The 20,875-nt window shown below is 38.3% G+C and overlaps 1 pseudogene; it reads left to right on the top strand.

The window, feature by feature from the left end:
* The first annotated feature begins 17,214 nt into the window (after positions 1 to 17,214).
* Positions 17,215 to 18,641, top strand: LOC149119238 (palmitoyltransferase ZDHHC2-like; annotated as a pseudogene).
* Positions 18,642 to 20,875: the final 2,234 nt, after the last annotated feature.

The following is a 20,875-nucleotide window of genomic DNA, read 5'->3' as shown; positions in this document are numbered from 1 at the left end:
TGTTCATCTGTTTCTGTGCCAGTACCTACCATGCTCTTTCGATGATAACTGCCCTGCAGTATGTCTTTAAATCTGGTTTTGTTATGGGTCCGGCTCTGATTTTGTTGTCTAAGATTGCTTTATCTATTTGATGTCTCCTGTGGATCTATATGAATTTCAGCATCATTTTTTCCAGATTTGTGAAGAATATCCTTGGTATTTTGATTGTTATCACATTGAATCTGTAAATTGCTTTTGGAAGAATGGACATTTAGATTATATTGATTCTTTCAATCCATGAACATGAAAGATTTTTTCATTTTTTTGGTATCTTCTTCAATTTCTTTCTTTAAAGTTTTGTAATTCTCATTGTAGAGATCTTTGACATCCTTTGTTAAGTTTATTCCAAGGTACTTTTTTGTAGCTATTGTGAATGGGATTGATCTTAGAAGTCCTTTCTCAGCCATGGCATTGTCTGTATATATAAGGGTGGTTGATTTTTGTTATTGACTTTGTATCCTGCTACTTTACCAAGCTGTTCTATAATTCCAATAGTCTCTTAGTAGAGTTCTTAGGATGCCCTAAATAAAGAATCATATCATCTGCAAAGAGGGATAGTTTGGCTTCTTCCTTCCCAATTTGTATCCCTTTGATTTCTTTTTATTGTACAATAGCTCTGGCTAAAACTTCCAGTATTATATTGAATAGCAATGGTTAGAGTGGGAATCCCTGTCTGGTACCAGATCTCAGTGGAAATGCTTCCAACTTTTTCCAATTCAATATGATGCTGGCCATGGATTTGTCATGAATCACCTTGATTGTGTTGAGGAATGTTCTTTCTACACATCATTTGCTTAGAGTTTTCATCATGAAAGGGTGTTGTATTTTACTGAATGCTTTTTCTGCATCTGTTGAGATAATCTTATGTTTTTTCTTCTGCACTTTGTTAATGTGGTGTATCACTTTGATTGAAATGCAAATGTTAAACCATCCTTTCATACCAGGGATAAATCCCACTTGGTCAGGGTGGATTATCTTTCTGATGTTTTGTTGAATTCTATTGGCTAGAATTTTATTGATGTTTTTTGTGATTATGTTCATCAGGTAAATTGGTCTTTAATTTTCTTTCTCTGCTGCCTCTTTTTTAGGTAATACTGGCCTCGTAGAAATCATTTGGGAGGGTTCCCTCTCTTTCAATTGTTTTGAATAGCTTAAGAATAATTGGAGTTAGTTCTTTAAGTGTCTGGTAGAATTCAGCAGTGAATCCATCCAGTCCTTGGCTTTCCTTTGTTGGGAGGGCCTTTATTACTGATCCAGTTTCTGTCTTGGTTATGGGTCTGTTTAGGTTTTCTATGTCTTCCTGGTTCAATTTAGGTAGGTTCTATGTGTCCAGGAATCTATCCATTTCTGCTAGATTTTCCAGTTTGCTGGCATACAACTCTTTGTAGTTATTTCTGATGACTCTTTAGTTCTGTGGTGTCTGTTGTTACATTCCCTTTCAAATCTCCAATTTTAATGATTTTGGTTTTCTCTCTCCTGTTTTTGGTTAGTTGGTCCAGTGTTGTGTCAATTTTGCTTATTTTTTCAAAAAACCAGCACTTTGTTTTGCTGCTCTTTGTTATTTTTTGGATTAAATTTTGTTGATTTGTTCTCTAATTTTAATTATTTCATTTCTCCTATTAAGTTTGGGTTTGGTTTGTGTAGAGTTTCTAGATCCCTGTTATTGATTGGTAGCTCATTTATTTGCTGCCTTTCCAATTTCTTGATGTAGGCACCTATTGCTATAAGCATTTATCTTTTTTAAACTTTTATTTAGTAAATATCAATTTCCAAAGTACAGTTTATGGATTACAGTGCCCCCCACTGCTTTTGCTGTATCCCATAAGTTTTGATATGTTGTGTAGTTATCTTCATTTGCTTCTAGAAAGTTTTGATTTCTCTTTTGATTTCTTCAGTGACCCCTCTTCATTCAGGAGCATATTGTTCAGTCTCCACATGTTTGCATATGCTCTAGAGATTCCTGAGTTGCTGATTTCCAGATTCATTCCATTGTGGTCTGAGAAGATGCATGGTATGATTTTGATTGTTTTGAATTTGCCAAGACTTGCTTTATGGCCTAGTATGTGGTTAATCCTAGAGGAAGTTCCAAGCACTGCTGAAAAGAATGTATATTCAGCAACTGTAGGGTGAAAAGTCCTGTAGATATCAGTTAAGTCCATTTGGTCTAGTGTTGATTAAATCTGTTGTTTCCTTTGCACACAAATTTATCATCAGCAAATCACCTCTGACTCTTATCTAAAAGCCCATAGAAACATAAAGAGACCAGAGAGAAGCTGTGTCTGGCATGGTGGACAAGGATAGCAAGAATCTCAAAACTCCAATCTTGCACCATGAACAGCTATAACCATCACAGCAAGCAGTCAAGTGAACTTATACCCACCTTCATTAGTATTCTTTGTATCAGGTGCACTACCAGATATCCAAGAGCTGAAACTACTCTACACAAGTCCACAAGCCAGATTCACAACAATCTTTTTTTTTTAACAGGCAGAGTGGACAGTGAGAAGAGAGAGACAGAGAGAAAGGTCTTCCTTTGGCATTGGTTCACCCTCCAATGGCTGCCGTGGCTGGCATGCTACAGCTGGTGCACCATGCTGATCCGATGGCAGAAGCCAGGTGCTTATCCTGGTCTCCCATGGGGTGCAGGGCCCAAGCACTTGGGCCATCCTCCACTGCACTCCCTGGTCACAGAAGAGAGCTGGCCTGGAAGAGGGGCAACCGGGACAGGATCCGGGACCCTGACTAGGACTAGAACCCGGTATGCTGGTGTCGCAAGGCAGAGGATTAGCCTAGTGAGCCACGGTGCTGGCATAGATTCACAATCTTGACAGGATATGAAAGGCCTGGGTTATGTCTGATGCGCAATACAAGCTTTTTGTACCATTTGCCTCCACTGTCAGTTGATGTGACTAGTATTGTATATGCACCCAACTACATGGCTCCTGGCTATTTAAAATATGTTAATGTATCTAAAGGGAGACATCGACTCCAGTAGAGTAGTAATGGGGAACTTCAACACCCAAATTTCATCCAAAGATCAAACTAGACAGGATATCAACAAAGAAATAACAGAGCTAATTGACACTATGGACAAAATGGACCTAACTGATAACTACATAACGTTTCACCACATAGTTGCAGAATACACATTCTTCTCACTAATGTATGGAACTTTCTTTAAGAAAGAACATAGGTTATGCCATGAAACAAGTCTCAGCAAATTCAAAATATGCAAAATCATATCATGCATCTTCTGTGACCACCATACAATGAAACTAGAAATCAGTAACTCAGGAATCTCTAGATCACTTGCAAAAATATGGAGACTGAACAATATGCTCCTGAATTAGCAGTGGATCATACAAGGAATTAAAAAATAAATCAAAAATTTCTGGGAACAAATGAAGACAACAGTGCACCATATCAAAACTTAAGGAATACTGCAACAGCACTGTTAAGGAGGAAGTTTATAGCAATCAGTGCCTACATGAAGAAATTGGAAATGTACCAAATAAGTGAGCTATCATTTCATCTCAAGGGTCTAGAAAAACAATAAGCAAACAAAAATTAATAGAAAAAAGTAATTATTATGATTATAGAATGATTAAACCAAATGGAAATCCTCCCCCAAAATAAAAAAAAAAGATCACTGAAATGAAAAACTGTTTTTTTGAAAAAATAAAGAAAAGTGATACACCATTGACACAAATAACAAAAAATGAGGGAGAAGACCCAATTCAATAAAATCACAAATGAAAAAGTAAATGTAACAACAGATACCACAGAAATAAAAAAAAAGGATTATCATGAATTACTACAAAGAGTTGTATGCCAACATATTGGGAAAACTAGAAGAAATGGATGGATTCCTAGAGACATGCAGTCCACAAAAATTGAGTCAGGAAGAGATAAGACATAAAAAACCTAGAGAGACAAATAACCAAGATGGAAATTAAGCCAGTAAGAAAAACCCTCTAAACAAAAGTCTAGGACTGGACAGCCTCACTGCTAAATTCTACCAAACATTTAAAGAACTAATTATAATTCTGCTCAAGCTATTCAAAAAGAATTGAAAGGGACGGAATACTTCTAAACTCCTTCTGTGAGTCCTGCATCACCTTAATTCCTAAACCAGAAAAAAGATGTAACAGAGAAAGAGAACTATAGACCAATATTCACGATGAAAATAGATGAAAAAATCCTCAACAGAATATTAGCTAACCAAATTCAACAACAACATCAGAAAAAAAAATTAACCAGAACCAAATGGGATTTACCCTGGTATATAGGGATGGTTCTACATTTGCAAATCAAACAAAGTGATACATCATATTAACAAGTGGAAGAACAAAACCCATATGGTTATCTCAATAGAAGTAGAGAAAGCATTTGACAAAATAGAATATCCTTTCATGATGACATCATTAATTAAATTGGGTATAGGAGGAAAATTCCTCAAACAAGACAATTTATGACAAATCCATGGCAAGCATCTTCTTGAGTGAACAAAAGTGAGAAGCATTCTCCCTAAGATCCAGGACCAGACAAGGATGGCCACTCTCACCACTAATATTTAATATAGTCCTGGAATTTTTAGCCAGTTCATTAAGCAAGAAAATGAAATCAAAGGTATACAAATTGGAAAGGTAGCACCAAAAGCAATTTACAGATTCAATACAATGCCAATCAAAATACCAATGACATTCTTCACTCATCTTGCAAAAATGATGAAACTCCTGTGGAAACACATGAGACCCCAAATAGCTAAAGCAATCTTACACAACAAAAAATCAGAGCCATCAAGACATACTGCAGGGCAACAATAATCAAAACAGCCTGGTACTGGCATAAAAATATATGATACCAATGGAACAGAATAGAAATTAAAGAAAGTATCCATGCATCTACAATCAACTTATCTTTGATGTAGGAGCTGAATCAATCCCTGGAACAAGGACAGTCATTTCAATCAATGGTGCTGGGAGAACTGGTTCTTTGCATGCAGAAATATGAAGCTAGACCCCTACTTTACACCTTACATAAAACTGAGCTTAAAATGGATCACATAATTCAATCTACAAACTGATGCAATCAAATTATCAGAGAATATTGGGGAAACTCTGCAACACATTGGCATAAGAAAAGACTTCATGGAAAAGAACTCAGAAACACAGGCAATCAAAGCCACAATTAACAAATGGGATTTCATCTATCTGAGAAGCCTCTGTATTGCAAAGGAATAATCAGCAAAGTGAAGAGACAACCTACTGCATATGAAAAAATGTTGGCAAAACATGCAACTGATAAAGGGTGAACAATCAGAATCTATGAAGTACTTAAGAAATTCAACAATAAAACAAACAATCCTGTTAAAAATGGAAAAATGACTAGTACAGGCGTTTTAAAGAGAGGAAATTCAAATGGCCAGCAAATCCTTGAAACAAAGCTTTGTATCACTAGCCATCAGACAAATGCAAATCAAATCACAATGAGGTTTCTTACTCCAGTTAAAATGGCTCTCATGCGGATATCAACAAACAACAAATGCTAGTGAGGATGTGGGGAAATGGTACTCTATTCCACTCTTACGGGATGTGAACTGCTCTAGCCACTGTGACAGTATAGAGATACCTCAGAAATCAAAATATAGACCTACCATATGATCCAGCCATCTTACTCATGAGAATTTACCCAAACTACAAGAAATCAGCATATGAAGGAGTTATCTCTACCCCATGTGCATTGCAGCACAATTTACAATAGCTAAGACCAGCAATCAACTCAGATGTCCATCAGTTTTTGATTAGAAAAAGAAACTATGCTATATATACACTATGCAGTATCCTGTCTTTTGCAACAAGATGGGCACTTTCAGACACCATTTTACTAAGTGAAATAAGCCAGTCCCTAAAGGACAGATATCATATGTTTTCCTTGATCTGAGGTAACTAATAGAATATCTTAAATGCAATGTAGTGAAATAGACATTTTGAGATTTGATGATTTTACAGCCTCTGTCTCTTCCATTAAGGAACAGTGTTTTTTGTTTTTCCTCTTCATACTATTTGTTGAATTCTTTTGTTTAGTGTAGGGTTAACTATATGATTTTTAAGTAAATTGAACATAGATCTTGGTAAAAATTAGGAGTGGGAGTGTGAGAAGGAGGAGGAGGAAGGTTTGGGGTATGGGCAGGAAATAGGGTGGGGGAAAGTATCACTATGTTCCTAAATCTGTATATAGGAAATACATGAGGTTTGTATAACAAGCACAATTTAAAAAATAAAGACATTTCATTTCCATTGGGGATATCTATCTATCTATCTATCTATCTATCTATCTATCTATCTATCTATCTTCATCTCCAATAGTGGCAAAATGAGTTAAGCCACTGCCAGCAGTGCCAGAATCCCAGCCCCCTACTAATGTTCTTGGGAAAACAGCAGAAGATAGCCCAAGTCCTTAGGCCCCTGTATCCAGGTGAAAGACCCAGATGAATTTCCTGGTTCCTGGATTCAGCCTGGCCTAGCCCTGGCCATGTCAATCATCTGGGGAGAGAACTGAATTAATAAAATTTAAAGTAGTCTGTATTGCATTGCTTTGGGGTCCTTCATCTGGAGAAATGTGGTTTATGGGCTTGTTCTGATTTTGGTATTTAGTGCCAGGTATCCATCACATAGGGTAGGCTTTATTTTGGTAAATAGAACTTACTACTTATTCTCAAAAGACTGTTCTTGTCAGAATAATACTTTTTTTAATGGAACATTGAATTTAGTTACCAAATGCCAAGAACATTTCTAAATATTCTGTTATCTTTCCCATCATTTCAGATTAGCCAGACATGTGAGAAAATATCTACATTTTGAGCAATAAAATTGAGGTAATGAAAGCTCTGGCTTCCTGTAGCTAACATCTAGTATTGATAAACAAATTTTTCTTGTTCTTTCTTTTTTATTATTGTTTAAGGCTGGAGTGTGTTACTCTTGTGATACTTGACACAAGCAGGTCTTGAGCACTGTGGGGAGGGAAAATCAGCTAGGAGACTCCCCAGGGAATCTCATTTCTGACCCCGGAGACTTAAAGGGAGACAGATGCTCAACATCCCCCAAATTGTTGGAACCAACTCTTCAGATCTCAGTTCGTTCGCCCAAACAACTTGGAAGTCCCAAATGTGATAAAATTAATTACAACTGCCATATACATTTTTTAACTTTTATTTAATGAATATAAATTTCCAAAGTATGGCTTATGGATTACAATGGCTTCCCCCCATAACATCTCTCCCACCCGCATCCCTCCCCTTTCCCACTCCCTCTCCCCTTCCATTCACATGAGGATTCATTTTCGATTCTCTTTATATACAGAAGATCAGTTTAGCATACATTAATAAAGATTAAAACAGTTAGCTCCCACACAAACATAAAGTGAAAAATAATAGATGATTTTTTAAATGATGATGAAATCAGATCAGACCTATTGTCATGTTTAATCCCAGCAAAAGTCAAGTTGGGAATTAATAATTTCTTCTTTTTATTTATTTTTTTTTTACATAAGATCAGTTTAGTATACATTAAGTAAAGATTTCAACAGTTTGCACCCCCATAGAAACACAAAGTGAAATATACTGTTTGAGTACTCATTATAGCATCAAGTCTCAATGTACAACACATTAAGGACAGAGATCCTACATGAGGAGTAAGTGCACAGTGACTCCTGATGTTGACTTTACAAATTGACACTCCTGTTTATGGCATCAGTAATCTCCCTATGCACCAGTCATCAGTTTCCAAGGCTATGGAAGCCTTCCTTATGAGTTCACCGACTCTTATCTTCTTTAGACAAGGTAATATTCAAAGTGGAGGTTCTCTCCTCCCTTCAGAGAAAGGTACCTCCTTCTTTGAAGACCTGTTCTTTCCACTGGGATCTCACTCACAGAGATCTTTCATTTAGGGTTTAGTTTTTGTTTTTGTTTTTGTTTTTGTTTTTGTTTTTTTGCCAGAGTATCTTGGCTTTCCATGCCTGAAATACTCTCATGGGCTTTTCAGCCAGATCCGAATGCCTTTAGGGCTGATTCTATGGCCAGAGTGCTGTTTAGGACATCCGCCATTCTATGAGTCTGCTGAGTATCTCACTTCCCATGTTGGATCACTCTCCGCTTTATTTATTCTATCGGTTAGTATTAGCAGGTACTAGACTTGTTTATGTGCTCCCTTTGGCTCTTAGTCCTTTCATTATGATCAATTGTGAACTGAAATTGATCACTTGGACTGGTGAGATGGCATCGGTACATGCCACCTTGATGGGATTAAATTGGAATCCCCTGGTATGTTTCTAACTCTACCATTTGGGGCAAGTCAGCTTGAGCATGTCCCAAATTGTACATTTCTTCCCTCTCTTATTCCTACTCTTATGTTTAACAGGGATCACATTTCAGTTAAATTTCAACACTTAAGAATAACTGTGTATTAATCACAGAATTAAACCAGTCATATTTAGTAGAACAGACAAAAAAACTACTAAGAGGGATAATGTATTAAGTTGTTCATTAACAGTCAGGGCTATGCTGATCAAGTCACCGTTTCCCATAGTGTCCATTTCACTTCAGGAGGTTTCCTTTTTGGTGTTCAGTCAGTTGTCACCGATCAGGGAGAACATATGGTATTTGTCCCTTTGGGACTGGCTTACTTCACTCAGCATGATGTGTTCCAGATTCCTCCATTTTGTTGCAACTGACTGGATTTCATTGTTTCTTACTGCGGTATAGTATTCTAAAGAGTACATATCCCATAATTTCTTTATCCAGTCTACCGTTGATGGGCATTTAGGTCGGTTCCAGGTCTTACCTATTGTGAATTGAGCTGCAATAAACATTAGGCTGCAGACCGCTTTTTTGTTTGCCAATTTAAATTCCTTTGGGTAAATTCCAAGGAGTGGGATTGCTGAGTCGAACGGTAGGGTTATCTTCAGGTTTCTGAGGAATCTCCAGACTGACTTCCATAGTGGCTTGACCAGTTTGCATTCCCACCAACAGTGGGTTAGTGTCCCTTTTTCCCTACATCCTCGCCAGCATCTGTTGTTGGTAGATTTCTGTATGTGAGCCATTCTAACCGGGGTGAGGTGAAACCTCATTGTGGTTTTGATTTGCATTTCCCTGATTGCTAATGACCTTGAACATTTTTTCATGTGCCTGTTGCCCATTTGGATTTCCTCTTTTGAAAAATGTCTATTGAGGTCCTTGGCCCATCTCTTTAAGTGGGTTGTTGGTTTTGTTGTTGTGGAGTTTCTTGATCTCTTTGTAGATTCTGGTTATTAACCCTTTATCTGTTGCATAGTTTGCAAATATTTTTTCCCATTCTGTCGGTTGTCTCTTCATTCTCCTGACTGTTTCTTTTGCAGTACAGAAACTTCTCAATTTGATGCAATCCCAATAGTTGATTTTGGCTTTGACTGCCTGTGCCTCTCGAGACTTTTCCAGAAACTCTTTGCCTGTGCCAATATCTTGAAGGGTTTCTCCAATGTTCTCTGGTAACTTGATGGTACCAGGTCGTAGATTTAGGTCTTTAATCCATGTTGAGTGGATTTTTGTGTAAGGTGTAAGGTAGGGGTCTTGCTTCATGATTCTGCATGTGGAAATCCAATTTTCCCAGCACCATTTATTGAATAGACTGTCCTTGCTCCAGTTATTAGTTTTAGATCATTGATCAAATATAAGTTGGCTGTAGATGTTTGGGTTGATTTCTGGTGTTTCAATTCTGTTCCATTGGTCTATCCATCTGTTTCTGTACCAGTACCATGCTGTTTTGATTACAACTGCCCTGTAGTATGTCCTGAAATCTGGTATTGTGATGCCTCCAGCTTTGTTTTTGTTGTACAAGATTGCTTTAGCTATTCGAGGTTTCTTGTGCCTCCATATAAATTTCAGCACCAATTTTTCCAGATCTGAGTAGAAGGTCTTCGGTATCTTGATTGGTATTGCATTGAATCTATAAATTGCTTTTGGGAGAATGGACATTTTGATGATATTGATTCTTCCAATCCATGAGCATGGAAGATTTTTCCATTTCTTGGTATCCTCTTCTATTTCTTTCTTTAAGGTTTTGTAATTTTCATCGTAGAGATCTTTAGCATCCTTGGTTAAGTTTATTCCAAGGTATTTGATTGTTTTTGTAGCTATTGTGAATGGGATTGATCTTAGAAGTTCTTCCTCAGCCATGGCATTGTCTGTGTATACAAAGGCTGTTGATTTTTGTGCATTGATTTTATACCCTGCTACTTTGCCAAACTCTTTTATGAGTTCCAACAGTCTCTTAGTAGAGTTCTTTGGGTCCCCTAAATAAAGAATCATGTCATCTGCAAAGAGGGATAGTTTGAGTTCTTCCTTCCCAATTTGTATCCCTTTAATTTCTTTTTCTTGCCTAATAGCTCTGGCTAGAACCTCCAGAACTATATTGAATAGCAGTGGTGAGAGTGGGCATCCCTGTCTGGTACCAGATCTCAGTGGAAATGCTTCCAACTTTTCCCCATTCAATAGGATGTTGGCTGTGGGTTTTTCATAGATTGCTTTGATTGTATTGAGGAATGTTCCTTCCAAACCCAGTTTGCTTAGAGTTTTCATTATGAACGGGTGTTGTATTTTATCAAATGCTTTCTCGGCATCTATTGAGATAATCATATGATTTTTCTTCTGCAGTCTGTTAAAGTGGAGTCTCACATTGATTGTCTTGCGCACATTAAACCATCCCTGCATACCAGGGATAAATCCCACTTGGTCTGGGTGGATGATCTTTCTGATGTGTTGTTGCATTCTCTTGGCCAGAATTTTATTGAGGATTTTTGCATCTATGTTCATCAGGGATATTGGTCTGTAATTCTCTGTCAGTGCTGCATCTTTTTCCGGCTTAGGAATTAAGGTGATGCTGGCTTCATAGAAAGAATTTGGGAAGATTCCCTCTTTTTCGATTGTTCTGAATAGTTTGAGAAAAATTGGAGTCAGTTCTTCTTTAAATGTCTGGTAGAATTCAGCAGTGAATCCATCTGGTCCTGGGCTTTTCTTTGTTGGGAGGGCCTTTATTACTGTTTCAATTTCTGTCTCAGTTATGGGTCTGTTTAGGTGTTTGATGTCTTCCTGGTTCAATTTAGGTAGGTTACATGTGTCCAGGAATCTGTCCATTTCTGATAGTTTTCCTTGTTTGCTGGCATACAAGTCCTTGTAGTAATTTCTGATGATTCTTTTTATTTCTGTGGTGTCTGTTGTTACATTTCCTTTTTCATCTCTGATTTTATTGATTTGGGTCTTTTCTCTTCTTGTTTTAGTTAGTTGGGCCAATGGGGTGTCAATTTTGTTTATTTTTTCAAAAAAACCAGCTCCTCGTTTGGCTGATTTTTTGGAATGTTTTTTTTTTGGATTCAATCTTGTTGATTTCTTCTCTGATTTTAATTATTTCTCTTCTCCTACTAGATTTGGGTCTGGTTTGCTGTAGGTTTTCTAGATCCTTGAGGTGAATTGAAAGCTCATCTATTTGGTGCCTTTCCAATTTCTTGATGTAGGCACCTATTGATATAAGCTTTCCTCTTAACACTGCTTTTGCTGCGTCCCATAAGTTTTGGTATGTTGTGCTGTTATCCTCATTTACTTCCAGAAAATTTTTGATTTCTCTTTTAATTTCTTCTATGACCCATTGTTCATTCAGGGGCATGTTGTTCAATCTCCATGTGTTTGCGTATGCTCTAGGGATTCCTGAGTTGCTAATTTCCAACTTCATTCCTTTATGGTCTGAGAAGCTGCATGGTATGATTCTAATTCTTTTGAATTTGCTGAGACTTGCTTTATGGCCTAGTATGTGGTCAATCCTAGAGAAGGTTCCATGTACTGCTGAGAAGAATGTAAAATCTTTAGCTGTAGGATTGAAAGTTCTGTATATATCTGTTAGATCCATTTGGGCTATAGTGTCATTTAAATCTACTGTATCCTTGTTGATCTTCTGTCCTATTGATCGGTCCATTTCTGAGAGTGGAGTATTGAAGTCCCCCAGTACTATTGTATTGTGGTCTAAGTCTCCCTTTAAGTCTGTTAACAATCTTTTAGATAAATTGGTGCCCTGTAGTTAGGTGCATATACATTGATAATTGTTATATCTTCCTGTTGAATTGATCCCTTAATCATTATGTAGTGCGCCCTCTTTGTCTCTCTTAACAGTTTTTGTGGTAAAGTTTATGTTGTCTGATATTAAGATGGCTACGCCCACTCTTTTTTCATTTCTGTTGGCATGGTATATCTTTTTCCAGCCTTTCACTTTCAGTCTGTATGGATCTTTGTTGGAAAGATGTGTTTCTTGTAAGCAGCAAATAGATGGGTTTTGTTCCTTAACCCAATCAGCCAATCTGTGTCTTTTAACTGGACAGTTCAGGCCATTCACGTTCAATGTGACTAATGAAAAGTGGTAACTTTGCCCTGCCATTTGCCAAAGATAAGTTCTAATATATGCTTTGAATTCCCTGTATCTTTTGCTGTGAGGTTTCCTTCCTTTACCTTCTTTCATATTGATGACTATGTTTCTGTGTTTCTGTGATCAACACATCTTTAGCATCTGTTGCAAGGCTGGATGAGTGGCAACAAATTCTTTCAATTTCTGTTTGCTATGAAAAGTCTTTATTTCACCTTCATTCACAAATGATAGCTTTGCAGGATATAATATTCTGGGCTGGCAGTTTTTCTCTCTTAGTACCTGGGCTATATCTCGCCATTCCCTCCTAGCTTATAGAGTTTCTGATGAGAAGTCAGCTGTGAGTCTGATTGGAGATCCTCTGAGAGTAATCTGACATTTCTCTCTTGCACATTTTAGGATCTTTTCTTTATGTTTCACTGTGGAGAGTTTAATTACAACGTGTCGTGGTGAGGATCTCTTTTGGTCGTGTTTATTAGGGGTTCTGTGAGTTTCCTGTACTAGAATGTATCTGTCCTTCTCCAAACCTGGGAAATTTTCTGCTAATATCTCACTAAAAAGGCCTTCTAATCCTTTCTCCCTCTGCATGCCTTCAGGAACTCCTAGAACCCAAATGTTGGTTTTTTAGATAGTATCCTGCAGATTCCCGACAATATGTTTTAGATTTCTAATTTCCTCTTCTTTTCTTTGGTCTGACTGTATCCTTTCCTGTTCTCTGTCTTCTAAGTCCGATATTCTCTCTTCTGCTTCACCCATTCTGTTTGTAAGACTCTCTACTGTGGTTTTCATTTGATCTATTGGATTCTTCACTTCAGTCACTATCACAGTTTCCTGTTGTACTAGTTGTTTCATTTCATTTTGATTCCTCCTTAATATTTCATTTTCATGAGAGGGATTTTCTATCTTTTCCATTAAGGATTTCTGTAGTTCAAGAATTTGTTTTTGAGAACTTCTTAATGTTCTTATCAATTTTTTGAGATCTGCTTCTTGCATTTCTTCTATCTCATCATCTTCATAATCTTGAATTGGGGTGTCTTTTTCATTTGAGGGCGTCATGGTGACTTCCTTGTTTTTATTACCTCGGTTTTTGCGTTTGTTATTTGGCATATTGGAGATATTTGGTTTCTTCACTGTGGTGCTTTTTCTTGTTATACTATGACTCTAGATTAAGTGGACTATCTGTTTTTGATGGAGTCTTAGAGGCTTGAGATGGGTGTGGCCTGAGAGCTCTGTTTGGTGTGCCAAAGATGACACTCCCAGGTTAGGCGTGGTAGATCTCTCTCTCTCTCTTTCTTTTTTTGATTCAAAAGGGAAGTAATTCCGCACAGCTGAACGAAGTTGGATGTAGTTATCAGGCAAATGATATACCCACAGGAGCCAGAGATCAGAAGTTCTTTCCCAAGGACCAAACAGGGAATCTGTTCTGCCCTCAGAGTGGGCTCAGATTCTCCTTCAGTCTCCCACTGGGTTGCCAAAATTACAGAATTGTAGCATCTCTGGAGAGTGCTCATGTGAATTCTGTGAGTTTTCTCCCCCACCGTCTCTTTTTTCACAGTCTCAGTTCAGTAGCACCACAGATTTACTAGGTCCTAATATCCTGTTAATTCGCCCCTGCCACAGTCAGGTTTTTCTGCTAGGCTCTGGGCCGGTGCAGACCTGAGGTCGCTCTGCTTATGACGTATGTCCAAGATGGCGCCTGCACTTTGTCTTGCTCGCTCTTGAGAGGTGATTGGAGAGATACCCGTCCGTACCAGTTACCTTTTTCTTTTCTCTCTCTCTCTTCCAGTTAGCCTGGTGAACTTCCCCCCCCCCAGGGGTCGTTCCCTCTAGTCTCCTCTCTCCGCTTGCCTGCCGGTGTCTCGGGCTATTGAGGTTCAGCTCACCTCGCATTCCAGCGCTGTTGTGTTGAGTCTGCTGCTGGTGTCCTGAACTGTGGGCTCCCACGCTCTCCACGCAGGTCCACTGTGAATCATGCATTCTGGAAGAGTTTCTTCTGCTGTTTCCTCCCCTACTCTTCCTTGAACCTGCAGTATCTCCACTTTTATTAAACTATCTCTCCCCAGACTATCAGTGTGCTCCCTTCCTATTCTGCCATCTTGCCTCCAACTCCCATATACATTACAACACTCAGAAGTCCTGGGCTCAGCAAAAGGAGGGATGGATGTTATCAGTCATCAAAGATTTATGGAAGTGCACCCATCCCACATAAGCTCTCCTATATTCCCTGGATTTAGGTCACTGGTAAAATAGGTGTGGGAGGAGGAAATGGGAACTCAACAAAATGCACTCACCCCCATTTGAGGATTGCTTCTCCAAGGCCTCAGCAGCACACCCTGTTTATGCTCTGTCCGTTTCACTCCCTACCCCTGACCAAAACCCAGTGTTCCAGAATGCCTGGGGGGAGGCGAGAGGGATGTCATGAGGTGGAAGGAGCTGGCCCAAGTCCAAACAGAAGCCCTGGGAAACAGCTCTAATTAAGATAGCACACTGAAGAGTGATCTCATCCAGAGCGTAAACATGGCCCTGACTGATCTTAAGTGTGGGGGGACCTGCAAGGAAGGGCCAGATGGACTACCTAGCCCAGATCAATCTTCAGGGGCTGGACTTGGAGTGAGAAAAATGAGTGGGGGAGGAGAGCAGGTTCCCAGTTTGCAGGCTATGGCCAAAATCCCCAGTAACACCCAGCCAGTGGCAGGAATGTGGAGGAGGCCCCTCTTGAATATTGGTGGCTACAGTCTCTTATGATCTCTGATGCTGGGGGGCTCAATCTTTTCCTTGGAAGCCTTCCTCCCACTTCTCTTCCTTCTGAGGCATCCCATGCTGGATCCTCGAGCCTGAGGCATACCAGGGGCCTGTGTTGGAGGGGGTGGTGTTCTCCACCTCTATGGGGACAGGCCACTCCCCTGTATGGTGGCTGTGGCCTTTTCCACTTTGAGGTCTTCTGCCTCTTTGAAACTTTAGGGAGTCCTCCAGCAGGTCCCCTGCTCTCCTGTTCAGTGTCCTTTTCTCTTTTTCTTGGCATGGTGGGTGTGGGTTTGCATAATTGCTTGTGTGTGAAATGCAATCCCTCCCTACTCTGTGGGAGCCTCTTCCTCCACCTAGGCCCTCTCCCACTCTTCCACTCCTGGAGATGATTGATATGAATAGTCTGCCTAGTTTTGTTCTCTGGAACAAAAACCACCTTTTAATTTTTGATACAATTTATACTATGGGCAAAGCATAATCCTGTAATTTACTGTGGTAATCTCACACAGAGATGAGCTAAGGAGAGAATTCTAAGGCTTCTGTCTAGTTATCACTTCTACTGATTAGTGAAGACAATGCTTTTAGATTCTCAGGCTTGCTCAGTTAAACTCAGCATTTTTACCTGTTTAGCATCTCTTGTTCCTTACCTTTTCTTTATTATAAGGGATAGAAACTATAGAAGACAAAAAAAAAACTATGGAATACACACGATCATAAAAAAGGTTCAAGTCAAGATTCATTAATTTCTTTCCTATTGTTCTTCTGAGATTATTTTTCTCCAGTCAGAATGTTTGCTTCAATATTTGAGTAACATTTCAATTTTAATTTGAAATTGCATATATACTTATATATATATATAAAAATACACTTTCACATGATGTTTATAGGTGTTAATGAACACTGATGATACACATATACTGACAGCAGTACAAAATTCAGATTCCTCAACTAATACAGTGAAGCCAGACATGGATAAGTCAGCTATTGTCTCACATTGGATCCTTTGGAGATTATATATTTTGCTGTCTTGTTTGTCTTTAGTTTCAAAAAGTGAAGCTACGAAGTGGCTAAGTATGGTTTACCTTGAAAATGGTTTGCAGTGGCCAGCGCCACAGCTGAATAGGCTAATCCTCTGCCTTGCGGCACCGGCACACTGGGTTCTAGTCCTGGTTGGGGTGCCGGATTCTGTCCCAGTTGCCCCTCTTCAAGGCCAGCTCTCTGCTATGGCCCAGGAGTGCAGTGGAGGATAGCCCAAGTCCTTGGGCCCTGCACCCCATGGGAAACCAGGAGAAGCACCTGGCTCCTGCCTTCGGATCAGCGCGGTACACTGGCCATGGCAGCCATTGTGGGGTGAACCAATGGAAAAGGAAGACCTTTCTCTCTGTCTCTCTCTCTCACTGTCCACTCTGCCTGTCAAAAAAAAAATGAAGAAGAAGAAGAAAATGTTTTGCAGCATTTAATGGATCTATGACTTGGTGATTGTTGACTTTTGAAAGATTTGCAAAATTTTCAGTGATTTTCTTCTCCAACATTGTTTCTCTTTGTTGTTTCTCCTTTTTAATCCTTTCCACTTGGGCCTACAATTCAAATATGTCAGCAGTTTCTCTGTGACTTATTTAATTCCTGCATCATTGTCATTTTTCATCTTTTATTTTCTACCCATTTTAAGACTGGATATTTTACTCTCACTTTGATTTGGCTTTCTATAAACAGAGATTATGCGTGCATGTGTTGAACAACAAAAACAAAAAAAAAAACAGAAAGAAGAGGCATTTTTAAATCTACATGTAGAGCTGCCTCCTCCTGCAGCTGTCACCTCTGCCAGGCTGAGGAGCCAGGAGTCCACAGCGCTGGCTCCAGTCTGCAGGCTGGGGACTTAGTGCCACGGCAGCAGCAGTAGCCGCAGTGCAACCAGCTTCCACCCCCAGGAGCGCCAGGTGCGGCCAGCCCACCCCAAGGCCAGAGCTGGGCAGGTGGATGCGGCTGGAAGATGGCGCTCTCAGGCCCACTCAGCATCAGGTGGTGGTGCCGGGGGGTGCTGTCCTGGATCCCAGCAGAGTTCATCAGCTTCCTGTTGGGCTGGTCATACTATGCCTTCGCCATCCAGCTCTGACTAATTTCCATGGAAAACATTGGTGAACAAGTTGTGTACTTGATATCTTATCACCAACTTTTCATGATGTTTGGTCCTACTGGAAAACTATCTTTACATTACCAATGGATCCTTCAAAAGAATGTCATCTCTTTTATGCAGAGAAAGAATTGTTGGAGAGAGAGCCAAGAGGACAACCCCATCAGGAAATTCTTAGGTGAGCAGCCAGGAATCTTCCCATTTATACCAGGGCCATGACTGGAGCCATCCGCTACTGTGACAGATGCCAACTTATAAAACCAGATCACTGCCATCCCTGTTCCATCTGCAATAAATGTATTTTGAAGATGGATCATCATTGCCCATGGGTGAACAATTGTGTGGGAATTTCAGATTATAAATTCTTCCTTCTTTTCATGGCTTGTTCTCTGCTGTACTGTATTTTAATGACTGCTACAGACTTACAGTATTTTGTCAAATTTTGGATAGGTGGTCTACCAAATACTCAAGCCAAGTTCCATATGAGGTTTCAATTCTTTGCTGCAGCTAGTTTTCTGTCAGCTCATCTTCTCTGTTTGGCTATCACTGTTGGCTAGTCAGCAAAAACAAATTTACATTAGAGGCATCCAGGAGTCCAGTATTTCTTTTTTAATTTTTTTTATTTTTAACTTTTATTTAATGAATATAAATTTCCAAAGTACAGCTTATGGATTACAATGGCTTCCCCCCATACCGTCCCTCCCACCCGCAACCCTCCCCTTTCCCACTCCCTCTCCCCTTCCATTCACATCAAGATTCATTTTTGATTCTCTTTATATACAGAAGATCAGTTTAGTATACATTAAGTAAAGATTTCAACAGTTTACTCCCACACAGAAACATAAAGTGAAAAATACTGTTTGAGTACTAGTTATAGCATTAAATCTCAATGTACAGCACACTAAGGACAGAGATCCTACATGAGGAGTAAGTGCACAGTGAGGACTCCAGTATTTCAACATGGAACTGATAAAAATGGATTCAAGTCAGGTCTCAGTAAAAAATAATGAGATAAGTTTTTGGTGATGAGAAGTACTGGTTGGTAACCATTTTCTCAAGTCTGAGTGCTGACTTGTTAACCAGGATCCTGAACAACCATCTACCCTGCAGGGCTGAATTCAACAGCTAAAAATCCTGAAAACCATCAGTTTCCTGCAAAGCCATAGAGAGAATCCCAGAGCCACCTTCTTATTGACTCTCAGTCTTGGACAGAAAACAACATAAACCTTGGAAGAGGCAAAGCTGGTATGAACAATCCTGCATTAACCATGGAGAATGAGACTTAATCCTCAAGCAAAGTAAATTCACGCTTTATTAAAGTATCGATGCTGTACATGGATGAAAGGCTCCCATATGAAGGCACCATTTGGATATGCAGAATATGAGTTGATTGCAAGTTGTTACTTAAAACATAACACACTTTTGATCCAATATACAGAATGTTATAAGTAACAAAGATTCTTATTACATATTAAAATTTTTATGGTTTATGAATCAAAGAAAAAATATCTTCCATCAAAAACTTGGCCTAAATTCATGGGCCAGTTTTCACCTAAATAATGTGGGTAGCACAGTTTATTACTTAAAAACTTATTGATTATCTGATTTTTTTTTTATTTCAAAAATTGAGACTTAAGATATTGTTTCAGAATTAAAGGATTTTATGTCACATTATAAGGTGCTTGATTTGTAAAATGTTAGTTACTATTAAGAAGGTAGAGGAAATAAACCAGACTTCTTTTACTTTTTACTTCTGATAGGAAATGAGCCTGAGACTTAGTGACCTGTCATAACTATGACTTCATTACAAAGTCCAAATGGCCTGTACTTGAAGATCACCATCCATTTTTATCAGACTTTAATCTACTTCTAGACTTTGCTCCCCATTAGAAAACAAGTATGAACATTGAAGCTGGAGCTTTCTGATCAAATGGCTAGAACACATTTCTGAGAATGAATCCAATGTTCTTAGAAAATAATTCTAAATCAGAAACACCTTTCTTCTTTTCTGATTTTTGTAATTGTAGGAAAATCTGTAACATTATTGACTTCTGATACATTTTTGTGGGCTTAGGTTTTTACAAACATCTTTTTTGGTCATTTCTCCTACTTAACTTAGTAAAAGTATTGAACTTCTGTTAAGAATTCCTTTTGGGTCAATGGATTTGCCCTCCAGTAATATCTCTATTATTTGTCCTGTTAATCCTCCAGTGGTATCTATATTATTTTTGTCTTCTCATCAAAATTATGACAGTAAAACTATATGTTTCCTGAAGTACCTATCAAGATTAAATTATGCAAATCATTAAGCAAAAATCATATTGTTTTGGAAATTTAGTTCAGTATGAATTAAATGGCATGCTGCTTGAAAATTTAGTTTAAGATAAAAAGATGTTTCTGTTGATGCTAAGGTGTTTGGCTTCATTAAATATACTAAGAAGCTCTTGTGCTTTGTATGCACTATTTACAAAAAGAGCATTATTTTTTATTTGAATGAACTATAAGTTTTGTAAATGTTAACAATTAGGATAAGCTATATACTTTTTTAGTATTGACTGAGAATTTAAAGCAGATTATCTTTTAAAACCACATAGTTAAGTAACTGGTATGTAATCAAAGAGAAAATGATAATAAACTTTTCAAAATGTTTGTTAGAAAAATATTCAATACAGATAAACTAACATACCAGAGGACAATGGAATAAAAGCTCTTTGCTATTACTTATCCTTGCTAAAAATATGAAAACTTTTATATTAAATGTGTTTATGGAATGAGCTACATAGGCCACGTCCATTTTATAGGAATGCAGGAATGCAATTCTTTGAACAATATAGCAGCAGTCTTTTTCAGACTTTTTTTTTAAGCTGAAGAATTTGACAATCTGCTTCAAAAAATCTGGGAAGACATGATATATTCTGGCTTTTACCTTAAAGTTTTTTCAGGATAATTCATAACTACTGTTAGAAGTCTTAAGGGCAAGAGCAGCATTTGATGTATTCAGAATCATATGTAGCCAGATATTTTTTCAAAGCACAGGACTAGTATAGTGATATCCTGGACTGGATTCTGTTAGGTGTTCCCTCTTGCAAAGTGGAAGCCAGGGGAAAAAGAGGAATTTGTACCCTTTACCCTGCCATAGTACTGGTAACTTCCCCCTCTGAGTCTTTTATGTATTCACTTAAACACCTAAGTGAATATACCTAAAAATTGCATTTGGAAAAGTAAAAAAAATTAAAATAAAAATTTTTCCAAAAAAAAAGAAATCTACATGTATAGATTTAACTGTACATTCAAAGATTTCTTGTCGTTATTCCTTCAATAATACAATAATTATTTTCATAGCATTTACATTTTAGTAAGTACTTAAGTAAATCCAGATGATTTAAGGTGTGCCAGAAGATGTGACTATGTTATGTATAAATACTATGCCATTTTATATAAGAGATTTAGGAATCCATGGATTTGGATATCTGTGAGTGGCATTGGAGCCAATCCTCCATGAATTCTGAAGGCCAGCAAA

This window comes from Oryctolagus cuniculus, chromosome Y, assembly GCF_051225735.1.
Source record: "Oryctolagus cuniculus isolate XC-2025 breed Fujian yellow rabbit chromosome Y, ASM5122573v1, whole genome shotgun sequence".
Lineage (NCBI taxonomy): Eukaryota > Metazoa > Chordata > Mammalia > Lagomorpha > Leporidae > Oryctolagus > Oryctolagus cuniculus.
The sequence above is the reverse complement of the archived record's forward strand: the minus strand, read 5'-3'. Positions and strand labels throughout refer to the sequence as shown.